This window comes from Notamacropus eugenii, chromosome 5 (assembly GCF_028372415.1).
Source record: "Notamacropus eugenii isolate mMacEug1 chromosome 5, mMacEug1.pri_v2, whole genome shotgun sequence".
NCBI lineage: Eukaryota > Metazoa > Chordata > Mammalia > Diprotodontia > Macropodidae > Notamacropus > Notamacropus eugenii.
Genome location: NC_092876.1, coordinates 457490801 through 457510364, shown reverse-complemented (window position 1 = coordinate 457510364; position 19564 = coordinate 457490801).

Below are 19564 nucleotides of genomic sequence, written 5' to 3'. Positions count from 1 at the left end.
TCATATCCTTTGACCATTTATCAATTGGGGAATGACTTGTATGATTATACATTTGGATCAGTTATCTATAAATTCTAGAAATGAGGCCTTTATCCCCGAGCTTAGCTGTAAAAATTCTTTCCCAATTTACTACATCCCTCCGGATTTTGGTTGCATTGGGTTTGGTTGTGCAAAAACTTCTCAGTTTAATGTACTCAAAGTTATCCATTTTGCATTTCATAATGCATTCTATCTCTCCTTTAGTAAAGAATTCTTCCCTTCTCCATAGATCTGATAAATACACTATTCCTTGCTTCTCCAGTTTATTCATGGTATCAATCTTTATACCTAAATCATGTACCCCTTTGGACTTTATTCTTGTGTACGGTGTCAGGTATGGGTCTATGCCTAATTTCCGCCACACTGTTATCCAGTTTTCCCAGCAATTTTTGTCAAACAATGAGTTCTTATCCCAGAAGCTGGGGTCCTTGGGTTTATCAAACAGAAGGTTGCTATATTCCTTGCCTACTGCATCTTGAGTGCCAAGTCTATTCCACTTGTCTACCTCTCTGTTTCTTAGCCAATACCAAGTGGTTTTGATAATTGCTGCTTTATAGTAGAGTTTGAGGTCTGGTAGCGCTAGGCCACCTTCCCAAGCATTTCTTTTCATTAGTCCCTTTGATATTCTGGACCTTTTGTTTTTCCAAATGAATTTTGATATTATTTTGTCCAGCTCTAGAAAGTAATTGTCTGATAGTTTAATTGGTATGGCACTAAATAAGTATATTAATTTGGGTAGAATTGTCATTTTTATTATATTAGCACGGCCTACCCATGAGCAACTAATGTTTTTCCACTTACTTAAATCTGAGTTTATTTGTGCAAAAAGTGTCTTGTAATTGTGTTCATATAATCCCTGGGTTTGTTTTGGCAGGTAGACTCCTAAGTATTTTATACTGTCTACCCTAACTTTAAATGGGATTTCTCTTTCTATCTCTTGCTGTTGGACTTTGTTGCTAATATATAGGAACGCAGAAGATTTGTGTGGGTTTATTTTGTACCCTGCAACTTTGCCAAAGTTGTTTATTAATTCTAGTAATTTTTTACTTGAATCTCTGGGATTCTCTAGGTAAATCATCATATCATCTGCAAAGAGTGATAACTTAGTTTCTTCTTTGGCTATTTTAATTCCTTGGATATCTTTATCTTGTCTAATTGCTACAGCTAACATTTCTAGTAACATATTAAATAATAGTGGTGATAATGGACAACCTTGTTTCACCCCTGATCTTATTGGGAATGCATCTAGCTTATCCCCATTGCATATAATGCTTGCTGAAGGTTTTAGATAGATACTGCTTATTATTTTATGGAAAGTTCCCTTTATTCCTACATTCTCCAATGTTTTTAGTAGGAATGGATGTTGTATTTTGTCAAAAGCTTTTTCTGCATCTATTGAGATAATCATGTGGTTTTTGTTAGCTTTGTTGTTGATGTGATCGATAATGCTAATAGTTTTCCTAATATTGAACCAGCCCTGTAGTCCTGGTATGAATCCTACCTGATCATAATGTATTAATCTCGTGATAAGATGCTGTATTCGTTTTGCTAGAATCTTATTTAAAATTTTTGCATCTATATTCATTAGGGAAATTGGTCTATAATTTTCTTTCTCTGTTTTGTCTCTTCCTGGTTTGGGTATCAAAACCATATTTGTATCATAGAAAGAATTTGGGAGGACTCCTTCTTCCCCAATTTTCAAGAATAGTGTATGTAGTATTGGAATTAACTGTTTTTTAAATGTTTGATAGAATTCACTTGTGAATCCATCTGGCCCTGGAGATTTTTTCCTAGGGAGTTCATTGATGGCTTGTTCAATTTCTTTTTCTGAGATGGGGTTGTTTAAGTATTCAACTTCCTCTTCTGTTAATCTGGGCAATTTGTATTTTTTAAAATATTCATCCATCTCGTTTAGATTATCGAATTTGTGGGCATAAAGTTGGGCAAAGTAGTTTCTAATTATTGTTTTAATTTCCTCCTCATTGGAGGTGAGTTCACCCCTTTCATTTTTAATATTAGTAATTTGGTTTTCTTCTTTCTTTTTTTTAATCAGATTGACCAAAGGTTTATCAATTTTATTAGTTTTTTCATAAAACCAACTATTGGTTTTATTTATTAATTCAATAGTTTTCTTAATTTCAATTTTATTAATCTCTCCTTTGGTTTTCAGTATTTCTAATTTGGTATTTACTTGGGGATTTTCAATTTGTTCTTTTTCTAGCTTTTTCAACTGCAAGCCTAAGTCATTGATCTCCTCTTTCTCTATTTTATTTATGTAAGCATTCAGAGATATAAAACTTCCCCTAATAACTGCTTTTGCAGTATCCCATAAGTTTTGGTATGTTGTCTCACTATTGTCATTCTCTTGAATAAAATTGTTGATTGTTTCTATGATTTCTTCATTAACCCAACCCTTCTTTAGAATTAGATTATTTAGTTTCCAATTGATTTTTGTTTTCTCTTTCCATGGCCTTTTATTACATGTAATTTTTAATGCATTATGATCTGAAAAGGATGCATTGATTATCTCTACCTTTCTGCACTGGATTGTGAGATTTTTATGTCCTAGTACATGGTCAATTTTTGTAAATGTTCCATGTACCGCTGAGAAAAAAGTATATTCCTTCCTATTCCCATTTAATTTTCTCCAAAGATCTATCATATCTACCTTATCCAGAGTTTTATTTACCTCCTTAACCTCTTTCTTGTTTATTTTGAGGTTGGATTTATCGAGTTCAGAGAGGGGGAGGTTGAGGTCCCCCACTAGTATAGTTTTGCTATCAATTTCTTCCTTCAACTCCCCCAACCTCTCCTCTAAGAATCTGGATGCTATACCACTTGGAGCATACATGTTTAGTAATGATATTGCTTCATTGTCTATGGTGCCTTTTAGCAGGATATAGTTTCCATCCTTATCCCTTTTGATTAGATCTATTTCTGCTTTTGCTTTGTCTGAGATTAGGATTGCTACTCCTGCCTTTCTTACATGAGCTGAAGCACAATATATTCTGCTCCATCCTTTGACCTTTATCCTATGTGTGTCCCCCTGTTTCAAATGTGTTTCTTGTAAGCAGCATATTGTTGGATTATGGCTTTTAATCCATTCTGCTATCCGTCTCCGTTTTATGGGAGAGTTCATTCCATTCACATTCACAGTTATGATTACAATCTGTGTATTTCCCTCCAACCTCTTTCCCACCATTTGTGCTTTTAGCTCTCCCGTCTCCCTTCCCCTCCTCAATAGTATTCACTTTTCTCCCCCTCCTCCTGCAGCCTTCCCCTCCTTCTTTTAGCCCCCCTCCCTTTTACTCCCCTTTACTCTTATTGCTTCTTTCCTCCCTTTTAGCCACCCTCCCCTTTCTTCCCCCTTCCCCTCCTACTACCTATAGAGCTAGTTAGGCTTATCTACTTAAGATTATTGTTCCCTCCTTTGAACAAATCAGATGAGAGTACCTCTCAAACAATGCTCATCTCCCTCCCCTCCTTCCCTCTACTATAGTTTTGTACTTCTTCCTGTGATATAATGTACCATTTTCTGCTTCCCCCTTTCCACACCTCTTATTACATTCCCTTCTCATACTTAAATCATATTTTTGACATGACATCATTTACTTTATGCCCGTTCCCTCTACATATATCCCTTTTATCATAATAGCTGCGCAGTTCTCAAGATTAACAGGTATCATCTTCCCTTATAGAGAGGTAAACAGTTTGCCCTAATTGAGTAGCAAGTTTTTGTTTTTGTTTTTTCCCCTCTGTTTACCTTTTTATGATTCTCTGGAGACCTGCATTTGAAGATCAAATTGTCTATTGAGTTCTGGTGTTTTGGTCAGGAAGCTCTGGAAATCCCTTATTTCGTTGAATGACTTTCTCCTTGCCTGAAATGTTATGCTGAACTTTGCTGGGTAGTTGATCCTTGGTTGAAGTCCCAACTCCTTTGCCTTACGGAATATTGGGTTCCAATTCTTTCGATCTTTTAATGTAGAAGCTGCAAGGTCCTGTGTGATCCTGACTGTGTGTCCTTGATATTTGAATTGTTTCTTTCTGGCTGCTTGTAGTATTTTCTCCTTCACTTGATAGCTCTGGAATTTGGCAACTATATTTCTTGGGGTTTTGAGTTTGGGATCCCTTTCGGGAGGGGAACGGTGGATTCTTTCGATGACTATTTTGCCCTCTGAGTCTAGTACTTCTGGACAGTTTTCCTTGATGATTTCCTGGAAGATATTGTCCAGACTCTTTTCTTCATCATGGGTTTCTGGCAGGCCAATAATTCTTAGATTTTCTCTCCTGGATCTATTTTCCAGGTCAGTTGTTTTTCCAATTAAATATTTTACATTTTCTTCTATCTTTTCATTCTTTAGATTTTGTTTGACTGATTCTTGTTGCCTCATTGAGTCATTAGTTTCTACTTGCCCAATTCTAATCTTCATCGTAGTGTTTTCTTCAGTTAGCTTTTCCATCTCCTTTTCCATCTGACCAATTTTTCCCTTTAAGGAGCTATTTTCTCCATTTAATTTTTGTACTTCTTTTTCCATTCGACATTTTCCCAGTTAGGTTTTGGGTTTCCTTTTCCATCTGATCAATTTTCCCAAATAGGTTTTGGGTTTCCTTTTCCATTTGATTAGCTCTTCCTTTTAGGGAATTATTCTCTCCAGTTAATTTTTGAACTTCCTTTTCCATTTCTTCAATTTTCTTTTTCAGGGTGATGTTCTCATCAGTGAATTCTTTTTTTATAGTTTTAAAATCATTGGCCAGTTTTTCTTTTATATCCTTCTTCAGAAGTTCCAGGTAATCTAGTTGTGCTTGCGAGAAATTCATAGTCCCATCTGAGGTTTCAGATGGAAGTACAGTCTCAGCCCTAACCTCTTTGGTGTTTGTGTTTTGGTCCTTATCCCCATAGAAAGATTCTATGGTTTTTTCACTTTTTGTCTGCTTTTTCCGATTCATGATGTTGGCTGAGTGTTGTAGCTTTTGGTTCTTTCAGTCAGAAGGTACTCTTTACCTTTCTTTAAAAAAAAAATCTAACTAGGTTGGTGAGTCCCTTCATCATCCATACCAGGCACTTCAAATAGACCCCATTTTTCATTTTCAATGAAATCGTTTCTCTTTGTGTTTTCAAAATTTTATTCTCGACCATCTCCCATCCTTCTTGGCCTAACTTCTCATCTGGCATTTTAGTTCATGGATTGTAGCATTTTTAGTCAAGTATTATTATTTCAATTTTACATGAGGAAACATTGATTCTACCTGCTCTGACCTTGCATCCGCCCCCTTCTCTCCACTCACAACACAACATCTCTAATTCAGGCTCTCATTCTCTCTTCCCTGGACTACTGTGATAACCAATAAACGAACAAGTATGTATTAAGTGCCTATTATTTGCTAAGCACTGTCCTAGGCACTGGGGATAGAAACACAAAGAATGAAGCAATTTTACTCTCAAAGACTGGTTGGTTTCCCAGTATCTAGTCTCTCCAATCCATCTTCCACATAACTGCTAAATGGGTATTCCTACAGCCCAGGTTCAGTCACATTATTCTCCTCCTCAAAGAGTTTCAATAGCTCTCTCTGGCCTCTAGGATCAAATACATTTTTCTGTTTGATATTTATGATATGGTAGATGTCTAATCTCTATCTCCAATCTGATCACACATTTCTTCTATTTATCTACCCTCTTTTGTTCCTTGTACATGGCATTATTTCTTGTCTTCCTGTCTTCATAAATTGTCCCTCATACAAGGGATATCCTTACTTCTGCCTCCTGCAATTCCTACTTTCCTTCAGGTTTTGGTGCAACTATTACCTCTTTCAATAGGCCTTTCCTGATTTCCTAGTTGTTAGGTCCCTCTTTCCTAACTTTGGATTAATTTGTAAGTATCCTATATTTACCTATCTATGATCATGTTATAATATATTATACTCAGAGGAATATAAACTCCTTGAGGACAGATTCTCTCATGTTTATATTTGCCTTCTCAGTATATACTATAGCTTGGAATATAGTAGGTGCTTAACAAATGCTAACAAATGTGTCTTCCTCCAGACATATACCCTTCTCTCTCACTATTCTGAGCCATTCCTTTTTCCCTTGCACTTCTTTCACCATCTTCACTCCAAAAATAGCTTTCTCCACCCCTATTTATATTCCTTGTGATCTCTCTGCCTTCACAGGAAGATTGTCTTAGGGCCTGTTAGACCTTTTAGAAGTTGCCCATCTTGATGGCTGTGTTGGAGAAGAAGTCTGCCTGTATCTTCACAGAATTTAAGAGCTGGAAGGGACCTTAGAGTTCATCTAATTCAATCCTCTCATTTTACAGAGGAAATGGGTTTAGAGAAAAGTGACTTGCTTGAGATGACCACATTCTTTTCTAGACTTGCCCCTTTGGAGGTTCCTTACTTAGTCATCTGTTGACAAATAACACAGTTATTGTTTAACACGGCACATACTTAATTGTAACATTTAGTATTGCAATTGTAATCTTGCTTTCCTGCAGAAGTCTACTTATGGAGAATTTAATCCCTTAGTATGGTAAGTTAGAACTTTTTTGGGTTCTCCTGAATCAGACCAGAACAGTTTGCTGCAGGATATATTGGGCATGTGTATATACATGCACACACACACACACACACATATATGTGTACACACACATGTACACACAAATATATGTCTATATGTGTATGCATGTATGTATGTATATACACACGTATACATATGTAGATGCATACACATACATATGTGTATGTTTAAACACATATATTCATATATATGTGTGTGTATATGTGTATGTATAGCTGAGTAAGTTTTTTAAAAAGGTGGAGGTTAAAAAAAAGACAGAAAATGGTTCCTAAAAAATGCCCGAAGAATCTGAGACCTGAGGGGAAAAATGAAAAGTTTGTGAAATAGAAAACTCAGCTTAGTGCCCTTTGTATGTGCTACCCTCAACATGCACTCAGAGGCTGGTTCCCTTGGGGGATTTGTCTCTTAGGTTCAGGATACTCTGTGAGTGTGTGCTTCTAAAACAATAGCCATGAGCCCCGACCAGTGTGTTTACTTCCAATAACCAGTCAAAGGATACAATTAACTGAAAGCAAAGACATTTACTGGAATAGCACAGTAAGAAAATATGTTCCTGATATGCTTGGGTTGGACTTTACTATAAGTACACACTCCATCAGTGGGAGAGTGGACATATATAGGGTTCCCAAGCAAAGAGGCACAAAGACATATGCCAAAGACATGAACAAGGAAGGATAATATGTCTGTGTTGTTGATTTCCTGTTATTCCTGTTGACCTTGGTCTTACATTCTCCACCAGATACTGCTCTGATGGTCCATTAACCACTGTTCTGCTGGACAGTGTTCCAATGGTCCACTGGTCACCATCAGACATAGCTTTTCTGTAGTCCCTACCATTTTCTGGCACAGCCAAAATTCTTGGCTATGGTACTGTTCAGGTCCTCCTGAAAGAGCAAAGCTTTTATTCTAGTATTAGCAAAAACCTCTCTAGGGTAATATAGTCTCATCCTGGAGCCACCCTCAGCATCTGGAGCATCCTCATCCTGAATCATTTTTCTGTCATGTTAGTCCCTTTATCCCATTGGTGAATTTCTCCCAGGGCCTCCATTTTGGAGAAGGATTCAGTCTAGTCCATTTTTATTTTCTTCCTGGCTATACTTCTGACTTTCTGCGCTCCAATCGTACCTCTATAGTAGTCCTACTTTGGAGTAAGACCTGGAGTTTTCTTACATTAGAACATCCATCCTTTGTGCCAGGCCCCTTCTCCCACTGGTGAATGATATTCTGAAAAGGATATCCAGGACTGCCAGACTTCATTCCCTTCCAGGCTGTATTTCTTCTGTCTTTCAAGACTTCAATTCCATGCCTCTTAGGGTATCTTCACCCTCCTTTCACTACCCACTTTCTGCTTCCTTTGTGTAATATCTTCTTACATTAGAATGTAAGCTCCTTGTAGGCAGGGACTACCTTTATTTTGCTTTGTAGTTACATCTCCAGTGCTTAGCACAGAGCCTGGCACATAGTGAAAAATAAATGCATATTATCTCTTTGCCTCACCTGCTTCCCCAGTTTTACTCCCTCAGAGTCTCCACTCTCAGGCTGTTCTCAGGTGACAAACTCTGGACAAAGAATGAGGCAGCTGCAGTAACAAATGCCCACAGGCTTGGTCTTTTTCTTCCTCTTGAGGACTCCTTGGTGCAGGTCTAGGTTCTTTGGTGAGAGAGCTTACCCTAGTTCATGGTGGATATTCATTTCCCAAATTTCTATCTCTGAAGGCGATATCATAATCTAGACTATGACCATTCAAGGTTCTCCAGTAAGCTAAACTAGTTCACGTAAATGATTGGGCAGAGAAAAGGCACATGGGTAATTTATACACAGAGGGCAAGTCTATGGTCTTTGCCAGCTTCTCAGCTGAGGGTTCTCGACCCTTCCATATGCAAATATGCTATTTGAGCTCTGAAAGGGGCACAGCCTTACAATCAGCCATGAATCTGAAAGCAGCTCTTATATCAAGATAAACTTAGGATGATGTTTAATAATACTCAGGCAAATGATCCGTGACTTTCAGTTTTCTATAGCTTAGTGGTTAGGTCCTAGGGGCTTGCCTGGGGCACAGCAAAATTAAATGACTTGCCCTGGGACATGCAGTTATTTTAGAAAGCAGAACTTAGCCTAAGTCTTCTTGACTCCAAACCTAGCCTTCTGTACAACTCTCTCTTACTCCCTCTAATTGGCAATGTTCATTAGACCAAAAGTATTGATGTGAAAAATGCCATTCAATGTAGTTAGGTCCTAAAGTTCAAGGACATGAACTCCCATTTCATCCAATATTTTCATGTTTTTAACTGGGTAGATTTTTTTTTTTTGTGCATTCTGTTTCACTCTGCTGCTTCAAATACAGAGAAATTACGTTATTTGGTCTTTGCAAATGAAGTTCTTAGCAGTCCAGGCTAGGATGATAGAGTGCAAATTTAACTTCATAGAGAAAATTTTGCTTGTTCTTCATTTAGGCAATAAATTACAGGGAAGATGCTGATCTCTTGGGTAAAGCAAAGCTCTCACTGGGAGTTCCCAATGCTAATAAATCCAGGCTGGGTTCGAAAACAAATCAGATCAAAACAAAAGAAAACAATTTCAGATTTTGTTATAATGGCATGTAGTGAGATGGTCTGACACACTTTTTAAGATGTACAATTTGAAATAGAATAATAGCCAGCATTTACACAGTGCTTTCAAATTTGCAAAGCCCTTTATGAATGTTTTCTTAATTTATTCTCATAGCAGCCTTGACAAGTAGGTGCTGTTATTATCCCCATGCACATCAGGAAATGGGAAGCTCACTCTCATCTCCAGCTAGGACTAAGAAAGGTTAAGTGACTTGCCCAGGATCAAACCACTAGTAAGCTGTCTGAGGCTGTATTTGAATTCAGGACTTCTTGACTCCATCTTCAGCCCTCTGTTCACTGGGTCACCTAGCTACTTACTGTGTTGTGAGGTTCAAATTATTGAATGGGAGAGATAAGGTGTGGGTGGTAGAAGGGAGACTGGATTTATATGGTAGCAAATATGGTCGTGGATAGAGGAATTTCTAATCTGTCATGTTCCTCAATACCTTAGTTAGTCCTCCTTGAAACATAGCTTTGCTCAAAAGTCTTCAGTGGCTCACTACTGCCTAGAAGAAAAAGAATTCAGACTAGCACCTTAGCCTAAGTTTTCTGCACCTCCAAAATCTGTCCTCCAACCTACCCATCAAACTTTATTTACTGGTGTTGTGGCCCTTCACTACTCTTAGGTTTGAATGTGTTTCTTAGTGGTAAGCAGTGATTCCAATCACAGCCTAAATCATTGCTACCTAATGTGTTTCTCCTTTGCTAGGTATTCCAGAGATACATACTCTCACTAGAAAGTAATTTCATTAAGACATGAAGCAATAGAAGAAACAAGGAATGGGGATCAAGTAGTAATATATATTCTGCAATCATACACAAAGAGAGAAAATTCCTCTACACTAATCCTTTTCCAATGACTTCCTTCATTGATTCACTATCCCACTCACCCCCCACGATTGCTTCCAATTTTTTCCTCATTAATCTTCCCTTGGATCACCCTCCCCCAACTCTCTCAACTGAGGTCTTTGCCTCATATTTCACTGAATCTATGGAGATAGTTTAGCTCTTTGAAGTCTGACTTCTGATCTCATCATCTAACTAAAACTTCCCTCTCCAAATTTATTAATGTTCTGTCAATTGCCAAGTGTTACGTCCTTTACTCGATCCTCATCCTTCTCTCTGCAGCCTTAAACATGGCCAATCACCTTGAAATCACTTGCCTTTTCCTTGAAATTTCCCTATCTCCAGGTTTTTATGATATCATTCATTCTGCTGGTTTTCTTCCTGTCTGACTGCTCTTTCTCAGTCTCCTTGGATGGACTTCATACAAGTCAGATTCCACAATTGTGGGTACACCCAAGGCTCTGCCCTGGATCCTCCACTCTTCTCTCTCTATTATTTCACATGATCATCTCATCAACTGCCATGGATTCAATCATCTCTATGGAGATGATTGTCAGATGGATCTATTTGTCTAGCCCTAACTTCTCTCCAAACCTCCACTCTCACGTCTCCAATAGCCCATTGGACATCTTCAACTTGATGCCTCATAGACATCTTAAACTCAACATATCCCAAACAGAACTCCCTATCTCCCCCACCTCCCTGACCACCACCCTCCCCAAAATCATCCTCCCTCCTTACCTTTTGGATTACCTACAAGGCTCTATATCTTGCCAGTTCTGTGTGACACTTAAAGTACAGCTTTGTAAGCCTCCTAACTTGTAGTTTTGTCTCCAATAAGGATCTTTGCCTGGTGTCATTACCAGGATGCAGGGACATGGGAGATCATCTCTCAGCCCCAAGAATGTTAGGAAATGCCATTCTGGGAACTCATTCTTTATACCACTGCTCCTCAACAAGACCCTTTGCTACACCAAGTGTTTACTTTTTTCAGTAGTGACCCCATGATCAAAGATCTATGTGCATCTGGGTTTTGTGAATTTAATTACATTCATTAGTAATTATAATTACTAATTAACCCAAGTAGACTTGTAAAATAACTGGTTCTAGTTAGTCTATTACTTGACCATTAATTGTGACAGTGGGAAGGTATTTAGATTGCATTCTTTGTTTCCTTTTAGTTTTGGATTGGACTTTCAATTTCACTGATATTGGAAGTTCCTGGTGAGGAATGCCCTCTACCAATGTAGTGCAGTTCTGCAACTCAGAGTCTTAGAAAGATTCCTGGGTCACTGAGAAGTCAAGGGACTTCCCCAGAGCCACACAGCGAGCATGTGCCAAATGCAGAACTTGATCCCGAGTCTTTCTGCCTCTGAGGTTGGATTCTATCCACCGTGCCATGATGCCTCTCCATGACTGCTTGTATGTTAGTTAGCTTAAAAAAAATCTGCTAAAAATCTCAGAGGGTGGGACTAGGGGTCATTTGACTTAAAAGATGGCTTTTATGTACCCAGGCTCTATTTTATTAGAGGCTGTCTTCCCTCAGGGAATGGAAGGAAGAAAATGAGCATTTGTTAAGCATCTCCTTTGTGCCAGGAACTTTGCTAAGTGCTTTGCAAACGTAATTTCATTTGATTCCCACAATCCCCTTTGGAGGTAAGTGCTATTATTATTACACCAATTTTACAGATGAGGAAAACAAGGCAGAGGATAAGTGACTAGCTTGGGGTCACACAGCAATTATGTATGTAAGGCTGGATTCAAACTCAGGTCTTCCTGACTCCAGGTCCATTGCCTATTTCGTGTACCAGCTTGGAAACATGGTCACTATGTCTACACTGTTAACTCTCTTTCTTCCTCTCTATCCAAATCCTCACTAGCTGAGACCCTACTGAAGCCCATCTGATTTCCTATTTCTGGGGTTCCCCTAGCCTTGGCAAGTAGGATTGCTTAATCCCTACCTATAGATGCAAACCTACCTCAGATGATGACATGGATCTTTCACCAATGCAGGGAGAATTATAATACAGGACAACCAAGGTTACTAGGTCACCATTGCTGTTCATATGGCTGGCCCAACTTTAGTTCCTCACTAAGGGACATTCTGTCTTGTTCACTTAGGATAGAGTCCCTTCCATTCCCTCTCCCCTTCCAGTCCTCATAGAATCTGAATTTCTCTAAGTAGATTTCTGATTTCTGCAACTAGACACCTAGAACCAGCTATTGCTTGTATTTGTCCTATGCCTGTGTGGATACAAACTTTGGAGCTTGGATTCTGTTTCAACTTTTGGATAAAAGTATTTCTGTTCTGTCTGTCCTTGTTCTCTGTAGATGGATCTTCTGGTTTTATACCTACCTTCAGTTCCATTGTTACACCTATTTCTAGAGTAACTGACTTTTGGCCTTGTTTCTGTACTCAGACTTAAGACCTTTGCCTAATTCTTTGGTCTCTCTGAGAAGATATGGGAACTGAGAGACTGCAAGAAGGTTCAAACTTGAGCACGTCTTCGGAGATAATGGACAGCTACAATACAAGGTGATTAACTGAAGGTCCAAACCAAGTCCAAGATTTAGGGCCAAGGTAGGTCTAAGTCAGGCGCTCTCAGTCTAGGGTTTGTGGACTCCTAGATTTCAGGAGTCTGTCAACTTGGATGGGAAACAAAAGCACATCTTCCTTTTCAGTAATCTCTAACTGAAATTTTCTTTCCATCTCTGATAGAAATAACATCTAACAGTGTTTCTCCACCACAATGGTTAGGCCATCCCTCTTCCTTCCCTTTTGGGACACAGATTTCCTTAAAGAAAGTCCCAAGACCTGATCGGCCCCTGCACCCCTGATGCAACTTCTTTCCTCCCCCTCAGCAATATGGGGTGGGTTGAGGTGCTTCTTTTTTCTCTCCTCCAACAGGGATTAACTTTCCCCCAAAGAGACAAAGCTGTCCCAGAGACTGGATTAGCCCCAGCTTCCTGGTCTTCTAAGGGCACAAGGAAGTCAGGGCCCCTTAGACTTTGTAGATTTTTGAAGACCAAGTGAATTGCCGTATCCTTCATCATTTCCTGTCCTGATGACTAGATGCAATTCCATATGGAGAGAGGGTGGGCCACTTCCAGAGAAGTTAAGTGCCACTCTATCCTCATTACAAACCCTTGCTGTTTTAGGGCAAAGTAAACTTCAATTTCGTAACTGTTCAATGACATGAGAGTGCCTCATTTTGTCCTGTCATTGTACTTGAACTAAGAGAATGCTGTTGTTAGACCGACCTCAAGCACTGCTAAATTTGGACAGAAGCAACAAAGGTTATTCTGAGAAGGGGGTCCATAGGCCTTGTCACATTGTCAAAGGGGTCCATGACACAGGAAAGATTAAGAACTCCCGTCTAAATGGAAGACCATTGGAGGAGGTAGGGGCATTGATGCAGAACTTAAAGGTTTATAAAGCCTTCTCTTTCACAATCACCCCATGAAATAGGGAGAGTGTTATCATCACAGTGCTACTGATAAGAGAATGACAAAGTCATTTGTTTAAGATCACATAGCTGGTGAGGGTCAGAAGTGGAATTTAAACCCAGATCCTCACTGTTCTTCCTCCCGAACCAAACTTCCTCTCCTGTCTTGTGTTTTTTGACAGCAGGACCTATGTCCTACCTAAAAAGGTAGAGACAGTGTGAGATGACCAGAAATCCTGGCTTACTCCTAATGGGGGACTTCTATGTATTTTAGCTAATGTTCCAGTTGCAGTTGTGTATATTACATTGGAGAGAGCAGTGAATTTGGAGTTGGACCTGGTTCAAATTCTGCCTGTCCCACCTATTAACTTTGTGACCTTGGACAAACCATTTTTTATCTTAATTTCCACACGTATAAAATAAGTATAATATCTGTGCTTCCTACCCTGGGGGATGGCTAAGGGGCACAGTGGATAGAGTGGTGGGCCTGAAGTCTGAAGGACTCATCTTTGTGAGTTCAAATCTATGCTGAAACATTTACTAGCTACGTCACCCTGGGCAAGTCACTTCGTCCTGTTAGCCTCAGTTCCTCATCTGTAAAATGAGCTGGAGAGGGAAATGGCAAGCTACTCTGCCAAGAAAACACCAAATGGGGTCACAAAGGTTAGACATGACTGAAAAACAACTGATCTGCCCTAGAGTGTTGTTGTAGGTGATCAAGTGAGATCAGTCAGTCAGCAAGCATTTATTAAGCACCAACTATGACCCTGAGAAAGACTGAAGACCAAAGGAAAAGGTAGTGACAGAGGATGAGATGGATAGTGTGATGGAAGCAACCAATATGGCTTTGGGATGTAGTGGAGAGCCTAGTGTTCTATGGTCTACAAGGGCACAAAGAGTCTGATGCAGCTGAACAAATTCTAGATGTTGGGGAATATGGATACAAGAGGGAAAATAGTACCCAGCCTCAAGGAGTTTACAGTCTAGTCTAGTCAGGAGAGACAACATGTACGTATATAGGCAAGGGTATGCTGGAGTCAGCTCAGATTGACTCTTGGGAGCCAATTGTGAGCATTTATACCTTGGAAATGCTACAAATCAGAGTCTGATTCATTGTTTTATTGAGAAAATGTTGGTGGAGAAAATGTTAATAATGCAGATTAAATTTAAAACATGTGCATACATCTTCCACCCCTCCACTCCTAAGCTGATTGTTAAACATTTTACCAGCACACTGCTGCTTGTAGGTCTATATAGAATCAATACACATTATAAGTGACCTGGGTGGGGTGTGGGTAGGGTGAAGTACTAACAGCTGCAGAGATCAGGAAAGTGGATGCTTGTAAAGGTGTACTCCTGTAAAGGTGGTATGTGAGCTGAGCCTTGTAAGAAAGCAGGACTTATGAGAGCAGAGGGGAAGAGGGAAGGCATTTAGGGCATAGGAGATAGTAGAAAGACTGAGAGCCTGTGGAATGAGGAACAAAGAGTAAAATTAAATAAGACTAGAAAGGCAGGTTGGGACCAGCTCGTAAAAAGCTTTAAATACCAAACAGAGGAGTTGATTTTGGAGGTTATAGGAAGTCACTAAAGTTTATTGAGTTGAGAGTATGTGTGACATACTACCAATTGTATTTTAGAAAAATCAATTTAACAGCTGTGTGGAGGATGGATTGGAGAGAGGAGAGACTTAAATCAGGAATACCAATTAGAAAGCTATTACAATAGAATAGGTTATGAAATGTAGGATCATGGATTTAAAACTGGAAGGGACTTTAGAGGGGGGCAGTTCAGCGGCACAATGGATAGAACACTCAGCCTGGAGTGAAGAAGACCTGAATTCAAATCTAGCCTCAGACACTTACTCGCTGTGTGACTCTGGGAAAGTCACTTAATCCTATTTGCCTCATCAGTTTTCTCATCTGTAAAATGAGCTGGAGAAGCAAATGACAAAACTACTCCAGTATTTTTGCCAAGAAAACCCCAAATGAGGTCATGAAGAGTTGGGCATGACTCAACCACAAGAACAAGAACGAGAATGTTTTAGAGGTCATCACGTCCAACTATTTTATAAATAAGGAAATAGAGTCCAAGAGAGGTTAAGTGACTTCAGGAAGATCTGAACTAGGGCATGGGCTGTGAGAGTGGAAAGGAGACCCTGAATGCCAGAGATATCATGAATGCAACTTGAGATGACAAGATCTGGCGTGTGGGTGACGTGATATGAAAGAGTATTGTTGAGGACGAAATCAGGATGAACTAGGGTGAATGCAATGTATATAAGTCACTTTGTAATCATTAAGAAGTACATAAATGTCAATTATAATTATTTTATTTCTTATTTTAAATTGTTATTATTTATTCCCTGGCTCGATCTGGTATTAGTCCCAGAGCTTGGGGTAGAGCTGATTGTACCAGTAGGAGTTCTATGGCCCCAAAGTAGAGAGATGCAGATAGCTAGGCAGACCCTGATAGATCACTCATGCTCATCCACACTTCTGTCCTTCCTTAGTTGGCAGCTAAGCGGCATAGTGGATGGAGCAATGGTCTTGGAGTCAGAAAGACTTTTTTCCAAATTCAGCTTCAAATATGTACTAGTGGTGTCACCTTGGGCAAGTCATTTAACTTCTCTGCCTCAGTTTCTTCATCTGTAAAATAGCACCTAACTCCCAGGGTGGTTGTGAGGATCAAACATTTGTAAAGCACTTAACACAGTGCCTGGCACATAATAGAAGCTATTGTCACTATTTCTCGAGCTTCTCAAACACAATGCCTCTCCCTCACATGGCACTTAGCATTTCCTGCCTTGTTCAACTTCGCGTGTGTGTTTGTCTTTTCTCCCTCATTTGATTACAAATTCTTAATAGATAAAGGACCCATCTAATTCATTTCTGTACTCCCATATATACCACATGTATGGAATCATAGGATCCCAAGAGTTCAAGTGAACTCTAGAGATAATCTTGTCCGACATTTTCAGAACATGACTCCCTTTCATGACCCAGAAAGAAGTTGTATTGCCTCTTGAAAGCTGACTCCTGGGGGATCAATGAAATTCCAAGACTCACTTCCTGAAAACTCTTGTGATGGGCTCAAGAGTCAAGAATTCTTGATTGCGTCAGTCAATCCTAGGCTCACAGGACCCTCAGATACCATCTAGTCCCATTCAGTCATTTTATAGATCTGTCAACAAACATTTATTCAACAAACATTTACCTACCATGTACAGTGTGCAGCCCTGGGACTATTTAGAAAAAAAAAGAAACAGAGTCTTGCCCTTGAGAAGCATTGATTCTATAAGGGGAGGCAACATGTTCATATATAAATGTAACAGAGGCATGGCTAATGGATCCCACCTCCAGAGCGCATGATGCCAACTCATGATAAAAAGGCTGGACATCCTGCTTCTGGAAGGGGAGGATAAGTATTGATGGAAGGGCCCTGCTCACAAATTTTAAATACATTTAAGTTACACTCTGGATGTAACTGGTTCCACTCTGTGGATTGACTGCCACCTTGAAACTGATGTGTATTCATAAGGCACTAACTAGTCAAAACAAGTCTCATGCTCTTTCTTCTTGGTTCATTGACCTATCATAGTGGTTAGCAGAGGGGCAGACTCATCTATCCATTCATTATGCTGAATTTGGAAGGGAGTTTGGTGGGGTGAATTTTTGTAGCAGCAGTGTTAAGTCTGAATCCACTTTTCCCAAAGTGGTATAAGGGAAAAGTATGTGCTCCCAGGTGTTGGAGGAAAATGTTTCTACTTCTATCCTTGCTGTATCTCCTTAGTAAATATCCCTTTTTAAAAGCTAATTGATGTCAATTGGTTAAATGAAACAAGGGTGATAATCATGTGTGTTTAACATGGCAGAAAACACGTGGGAGTGGGGGCTCAAACTGATAGTATTAGAGATATCCCCTACTTCTTCAAGATTAACTCCTAGAAACTTGAAGGGACAAAGGAAACAAGTATAACTTACCATGTTATAAGTAACTAGATAGCTCAGTGGATAGAACACTAGTCCTGGAGTCAGGAAGACCTGAGTTCAAATACAGCCTCAGATACTACTTTGTGATCCTGGGCAAGTCACTTAACCTCTGTTTGCTTAATCCACTGGAGAAGGAAGTAGCAAACAACTCCAGTACTGTTGCAAGAAAATCCCATGGACAGAATGGGATTGTAAAGAATTGGACACAACTGAATGACTGAACAATAACATGTTATAAGCCGTAGTGTTTAGCAGTGGAATATACCAGCAAAAAGAAACATAGTCCCTGTGCTCAAAGGAGCTTACATTCTAATGGAGAAGATAGTGTGTGTGTGTTCATCCTTCACTGCTGAAGAAGACCATGCCATTAGAGAAATGATGACATGACTTGCACTTGACTTTGTTTTGAGTGAGAGAGGGCTGTGCAGGTCACCAGCCTCCCTTCTCCTCCAGAGGCATCTGAATCCAGTGACCAGATATTCATCAGGATGACTGGAGATGACCCAGGATGAGGCAACTGGGGTTAAGTGACTTGCTCAAGGTCACACAAGTAGTGAGTATCAAGTGTCTGAAGTGAGATTTGAACTCGGGTCCTCCTGACTCCTGCACTGGTGCTCTATTGACTGCACCACCTAGTGGCCCCGATGGAGAAGATAATACTAAGCTGAAGAGAAAGGTGGGTGGGGGGAGGGAAGATGAAGCCAGTTTAACTCTGGGAACTTGACCTACTACTGAGTATGTAGGTTGGGAGAATAAGTTCAGAGGGTTATTACATAAATATATATGTGTGTGTATACGTACGCATGTACAGCAAGCATACACATGCATAAAGTATGTACACATGTATATATGCAGCATACAAGGCATGTGTGTCCACGTACACATGTATGTGCAGGCGCATCTTAAAGGTATATTGTGCACACATGTGTATGTGCATGCACGTGCACACGTTTACACACACGTTTACACGCATGCACATATAAGTATATAAAGAAGCAGCTAGGCACTGAATAGAGCGCTGGACTTGGAGGCAAGAAGCCCTGAGTTCCAATTCTGCCTCATACTAGTTGTGTGTCCCTGAGCCAATTACTTAACCTCTCCCAGTCTCAGTTTCCTCACGTGTAGCATGGTAATAATGGGAACACCTGCCTCATGGGGTTGTGGTAAGGATGAAGTGACGTAGTGATATACAGTGTTTTGCACACCTGAAAGCACTGCATAAGTGTTATCTATTATTATCTATTATCTAGTAAATATGTTATAATATATAGTATATAGTATAATGTCTAATCAATGTATATTATAATCCATGATACATTATAATGTCTAATAAATATATTGTGTGTTATGTGTTATGATATTTAATAAGCATATTATGTTATAACATAATACATAATATATTATAGTGTCTAACAAATATATTATATTATAATTATAATATTTCCACAAAGACTGGAAATAATATAATAATTATAATATATTTGTAATGTGTAATAAATATGTAAATATGAAGTTAATTTTTATAGGAGGCATTAACTTACAGGGGAGAGGCCTCCAGTAGGAGGCAGTGCCTGAGGTCTGCTTAGACAAGTCATGTCTCTAAGATGGACATGACTTAGGGATGCCTTCTAGGCGGGAAGGGACAGCCTCATTGAGGATGGAGAAGTCATTTTACCTCTCGGTCCCTCCTTTTCTTTGGGAAATGAGGAGATTGGAATAGGTGACCTTTAGGTGACCTGGAAGGTCTCTTCCAGTGCTAAGATTCTCTGATTCCTGTGGCTTGGCAACACCACCACTTGCCTGTTCTGCTTTGAAAAGTCAGTCTTGACGTCATTGGGGCTGCCTAAAGCAGAGTTGGGAGCTTACAAAACAACATTGTTTTTGGGGAAGGTTTCGTAAAAATTCCTCTTGGGAGTCGTTAGCAACAATAAAAGCTGTAGTTTAACTAATCCATAGGAATGGGCTGTCCTGTTCTGACAGAATCCTGTTCTTTGTCATTTTCCGAGAAAATCTTCTTGGTGTTCTGCTCTCCTTCCTCCCTTCTCCTCATTCTACTTT